Consider the following 6,000-nt stretch of genomic DNA (forward strand, 5'->3'; position numbering starts at 1 on the left):
AAGACCAAATGTCAGCCGGCGTGGCTAAACAGTACGGTAAAGGAAGCCATTAAAGCCAAAAAACAATCTTTCAGAAAATGGAGAAGAGAACTGACTGAAAATAGTAAGATAAAACATAAGGAATGCCAAGCCAAATGCAAAGCGGAGATAAGGAGGGCAAAAAAGGACTTTGAAAAAAAGTTAACGTTAGAAGTGAAAATACATAGTAAAAAGTTTTTTAGATACATTAAAAGCAGGAAGCCGGTTTGGGCTGCTGGACAAAAGTGGTGTTAAAGGGGCGATCAGGTAAGACAAAGCCATAGCGGAGAAATTAAATTAATTCTTTGCTTTGGTCTTCACCAAGGAGGATTTGGGAGGGACTCCGGTGCCGGAAAGGGTATTTGAATCAGGCGAGTCAGAGAAACTAAACAAATTCTCTGTAAACTTGAAGGATGTAATGGGTCAATTCTACATACTGAAGAGTATTAAATCACCAGGACCAGATGGTATTCATCCCAGAGTATTAATAGAAATGAAAAATTAACTTCTAGAGCTACTGTTAGTAATATGCAATCTATCCCTAAAATCAGGTGTGGTACCGGAAGACTGGAGGGTAGCCAATGTTATGCGGATTTTTTTTAAAGATTCCAGAGGAGATCCGGGAAATTATAGACCGGTGAGTCTGACGTCGGTACCGGGCAAAATGGTAGAGGCTATTATTAAGAATAAAATTACAGAGCACATACAAAAACATGGGCTGATGAGACAAAGTCAGCACAGATTTAGTGAAGGGAAGTCTTGCCTCACCAATCTACTGCATTTTTTTTAGGGGGTGAACAAACGTGTGGACAATGGGGAGCCGGTGGATATTGTTTTTCTGGATTTTCAAAAGGCGTTTGACAAAGTGCTTCATGAAAGACTCCAGAGGAAACTGGAGAGTCATGGGATCGGAGGTAGGGTATTACTACCTGGTTGAAGGATAGGAAGCAGAGAGTAGGATTGAATGGTCAGTATTCTCAATGGAGAAGGGTAGTTAGTGGGGTCCCTCGGGGGTCTGTGCTGAGACCGCTGCTTTTTAACATATCAATATATATAAAAGGCGAGTGTCGTACTCACTCGCAAATGCGCAGTAGAGACCTCTGCCCCGCCCCCGCGTCAATACGTGATGACGGAGGGCGGAACAGAGAGGGTCTGTACTGCGCATTTCTGAGGGAGGGACACCGCCGTCTAACGCTCCCCCCACCCGAGTCGCCGCCGCCACCCACCTTCTACCCGGTCGGGCCCTCGCTCCACTATTGAAACAGCGAGGGTCCGGGAACGCAGCACTGAGCTCTGCTGAGCTGCCGACATCGCCCTTCCTTCTTCTTCTCTGCCTCTGTCCCACCCTCGATGACATTACGTCACACGAGGGCGGGACAGGCAGAGAAGAAGAACAAAGGCCAACGTCGGCAGCTCAGCAGAGCTCAGTGCTGCGTTCCCAGACCCTCGCTGTTTCAATAGTGGAGCGAGGGCCCGGCCGGGTGGAAGGTGGGTGGTGACGGCTCGGGGGGGGGGGAGGGGGCGGGCCTCAACCCCCCCTTCCTATAATAGCCTGTTTTTACAGGCTCAAAGGCTAGTTTATAAATGACCTAGAGATAGGAGTAACTAGTGAGGTAATTAAATTTGCAGATGACACAAAGTTATTCAGGGTCGTCAAGTCGCAGGAGGAGTGTGGAAGATTACAGGAGGACCTCGCGAGACTGGGCGATTGGGCGTCCAAGTGGCAGATGAAGTTCAATGTTGACAAGTGCAAAGTGATGCATGTGGGTAAGAGGAACCCGAAAGCGAATGCTACATACCTGTAGAAGGTATTCTCCGAGGACAGCAGGCTGATTGTTCTCACTGATGGGTGACGTCCACGGCAGCCCCTCCAATCGGAAACTTCACTAGCAAAGGCCTTTGCTAGTCCTCGCGCGCCCATGCGCGGCCGTCTTCCCGCCCGAACCGGCTCGTGTTCGTCAGTCCCGTATGTAGCAAGACAAAGACAAGGGAAGACACAACTCCAAAGGGGAGGCGGGCGGGTTTGTGAGAACAATCAGCCTGCTGTCCTCGGAGAATACCTTCTACAGGTATGTAGCATTCGCTTTCTCCGAGGACAAGCAGGCTGCTTGTTCTCACTGATGGGTTATCCCTAGCCCCCAGGCTCACTCAAAACAACAACCATGGTCAATTGGGCCTCGCAACGGCGAGGACATAACTGAGATTGACCTAAAAAATTTACCAACTAACTGAGAGTGCAGCCTGGAACAGAACAAACAGGGCCCTCGGGGGGTGGAGTTGGATCCTAAAGCCCAAACAGGTTCTGAAGAACTGACTGCCCGAACCGACTGTCGCGTCGGGTATCCTGCTGCAGGCAGTAATGAGATGTGAATGTGTGGACAGATGACCACATCGCAGCTTTGCAAATATTCTTCAATAGAGGCTGACTTCAAGTGGGCTACCGACGCAGCCATGGCTCTAACATTATGAGCCGTGACATGAACCTCAAGAGCCAGCCCAGCCTGGGCGTAAGTGAAGGAAATGCAATCTGCTAGCCAATTGGATATGGTGTGTTTCCCCACAGCCACTCCCCTCCTATTGGGATCAAAAGAAACAAACAATTGGGCGAACTGTCTGTTGGGCTGTGTCCGCTCCAGATAGAAGGCCAATGCTCTTTTGCAGTCCAATGTGTGCAGCTGACGTTCAGCAGGGCAGGAATGAGGACGGGGAAAGAATGTTGGCAAGACAATTGACTGGTTCAGATGGAACTCCGACACAACCTTTGGCAAGAACTTAGGGTGAGTGCGGAGGACTACTCTGTTATGATGAAATTTGGTGTAAGGGGCCTGGGCTACCAGGGCCTGAAGCTCACTGACTCTACGAGCTGAAGTAACTGCCACCAAGAAAATGACCTTCCAGGTCAAGTACTTCAGATGGCAGGAATTCAGTGGCTCAAAAGGAGGTTTCATCAGCTGGGTGAGAACGACATTGAGATCCCATGACACTGTAGGAGGCTTGACAGGGGGCTTTGACAAAAGCAAACCTCTCATGAAGCGAACAACTAAAGGCTGTCCTGAGATCGGCTTACCTTCCACACGGTAATGGTATGCACTGATTGCACTAAGGTGAACCCTTACGGAGTTGGTCTTGAGACCAGACTCAGACAAGTGCAGAAGGTATTCAAGCAGGGTCTGTGTAGGACAAGAGCGAGGATCTAGGGCCTTGCTGTCACACCAGACGGCAAACCTCCTCCACAGAAAGAAGTAACTCCTCTTGGTGGAATCTTTCCTGGAAGCAAGCAAGATACGGGAGACACCCTCTGACAGACCCAAAGAGGCAAAGTCTACGCTCTCAACATCCAGGCCGTGAGAGCCAGGGACCGGAGGTTGGGATGCAGAAGCGCCCCTTCGTCCTGCGTGATGAGGGTCGGAATACACTCCAATCTCCACGGTTCTTCGGAGGACAACTCCAGAAGAAGAGGGAACCAGATCTGACGCGGCCAAAAAAGGAGCAATCAGAATCATGGTGCCTCGGTCTTGCTTGAGTTTCAACAAAGTCTTCCCCACCAGAGGTATGGGAGGATAAGCATACAGCAGACCCTCCCCCCCAGTCCAGGAGGAAGGCATCCGATGCCAGTCTGCCATGGGCCTGAAGCCTGGAACAGAACTGAGGGACTTTGTGGTTGGCTCGAGATGCGAAGAGATCTACCAAGGGGGTGCCCCACACCTGGAAGATCTGTCGCACTACACGGGAATTGAGCGACCACTCGTGAGGTTGCATAATCCTGCTCAACCTGTCGGCCAGACTGTTGTTTACGCCTGCCAGATATGTGGCTTGGAGCACCATGCCATGACGGCGAACCCAGAGCCACATGCTGACGGCTTCCTGACACAGGGGGCGAGATCCGGTGCCCCCCTGCTTGTTGACGTAGTACATGGCAACCTGGTTGTCTGTCTGAATTTGGATAATTTGGTGGGACAGCCGATCTCTGAAAGCCTTCAGAGCGTTCCAGATCGCTCGTAACTCCAGAAGATTGATCTGCAGATCGCGTTCCTGGAGGGACCAGCTTCCTTGTGTGTGAAGCCCCTCGACATGAGCTCCCCACCCCAGGAGAGACGCATCCGTGGTCAGCACTTTTTGAGGCTGAGGAATTTGGAAGGGACGTCCCAGAGTCAGATTGGACCAAATCGTCCACCAATACAGGGATTCGAGAAAACTCGTGGACAGGTGGATTACGTCTTCTAGATCCCCAGCAGCCTGAAACCACTGGGAAGCTAGGGTCCATTGAGCAGATCTCATGTGAAGGCGGGCCATGGGAGTCACATGAACTGTGGTGGCCATGTGGCCTAGCAATCTCAACATCTGCCGAGCTGTGATCTGCTGGGACGCTCGCACCCGCGAGACGAGGGACAACAAGTTGTTGGCTCTTGTCTCTGGGAGATAGGTGCGAGCCGTCCGAGAATCCAGCAGAGCTCCTATGAATTCGAGTCTCTGCACTGGGAGAAGATGGGACTTTGGATAATTTATCACAAACCCCAATAGCTCCAGGAGGCGAATAGTCATCTGCATGGACTGCAGGGCTCCTGCCTCGGATGTGTTCTTCACCAGCCAATCGTCGAGATATGGGAACACGTGCACCCCCAGCCTGCGAAGTGCCGCTGCTACTACAGCCAAGCACTTTGTGAACACCCTGAGCGCAGAGGCGAGCCCAAAGGGTAGCACACAGTACTGGAAGTGACGTGTGCCCAGCTGAAATCGCAGATACTGCCTGTGAGCTGGCAGTATCGGGATGTGTGTGTAGGCATCCTTCAAGTCCAGAGAGCATAGCCAATCGTTTTCCTGAATCATGGGAAGAAGGGTGCCCAGGGAAAGCATCCTGAACTTTTCTTTGACCAGATATTTGTTCAGGGCCCTTAGGTCTAGGATGGGACGCATCCCCCGTTTTCTTTTCCACAAGGAAGTACCTGGAATAGAATCCCAGCCCTTCTTGCCCGGATGGCACGGGCTCGACCGCATTGGCGCTGAGAAGGACGGAGAGTTCCTCTGCAAGTACCTGCTTGTGCTGGAAGCTGTAAGACTGAGCTCCCGGTGGACAATTTGGAGGTTTTGAGGCCAAATTGAGGGTGTATCCTTGCCGGACTATTTGGAGAACCCACTGATCGGAGGTTATGAGAGGCCACCTTTGGTGAAAAGCTTTCAACCTCCCTCCGACTGGCAGGTCGCCCGGCACTGACACTTGGATGTCGGCTATGCTCTGCTGGAGCCAGTCAAAAGCTCGCCCCTTGCTTTTGCTGGGGAGCCGAGGGTTCTTGCTGAGGCGCACGCTGCTGACGAGAGCGAGCGCGCTGGGGCTTAGCCTGGGCCGCAGGCTGTCGAGAAGGAGGATTGTACCTACGCTTGCCAGAAGAGTAGGGAACAGTCTTCCTTCTCCCAAAAAATCTTCTACCTGTAGAGGTAGAGGCTGAAGGCTGCCGGCGGGAGAACTTGTCGAATGCGGTGTCCCGCTGGTGGAGCTGCTCTACCACCTGTTCGACTTTCTCTCCAAAAATATTATCCGCACAGCAAGGCGAGTCCGCAATCCGCTGCTGGATTCTATTCTCCAGGTTGGAGGCACGCAGCCATGAGAGCCTGCGCATCACCACACCTTGAGCAGCTGCCCTGGACGCAACATCAAAGGTGTCATACACCCCTCTGGCCAGGAATTTTCTGCACGCCTTCAGCTGCCTGACCACCTCCTGAAAAGGCTTGGCTTGCTCAGGGGGGAGCGCATCAACCAAGCCCGCCAACTGCCGCACATTGTTCCGCATGTGTATGCTCGTGTAGAGCTGGTAGGACTGAATCTTGGCCATGAGCATAGAGGAATGGTAGGCCTTCCTCCCAAAGGAGTCTAAGGTTCTAGAGTCTTTGCCCGGGGGCGCCGAAGCATGCTCTCTAGAACTCTTAGCCTTCTTTAGGGCCAGATCCACAACTCCAGAGTCATGAGGCAACTGAGTGCGCATCAGC

Source organism: Microcaecilia unicolor, chromosome 13 (assembly GCF_901765095.1).
Source record: "Microcaecilia unicolor chromosome 13, aMicUni1.1, whole genome shotgun sequence".
Taxonomy (NCBI): Eukaryota; Metazoa; Chordata; class Amphibia; order Gymnophiona; family Siphonopidae; genus Microcaecilia; species Microcaecilia unicolor.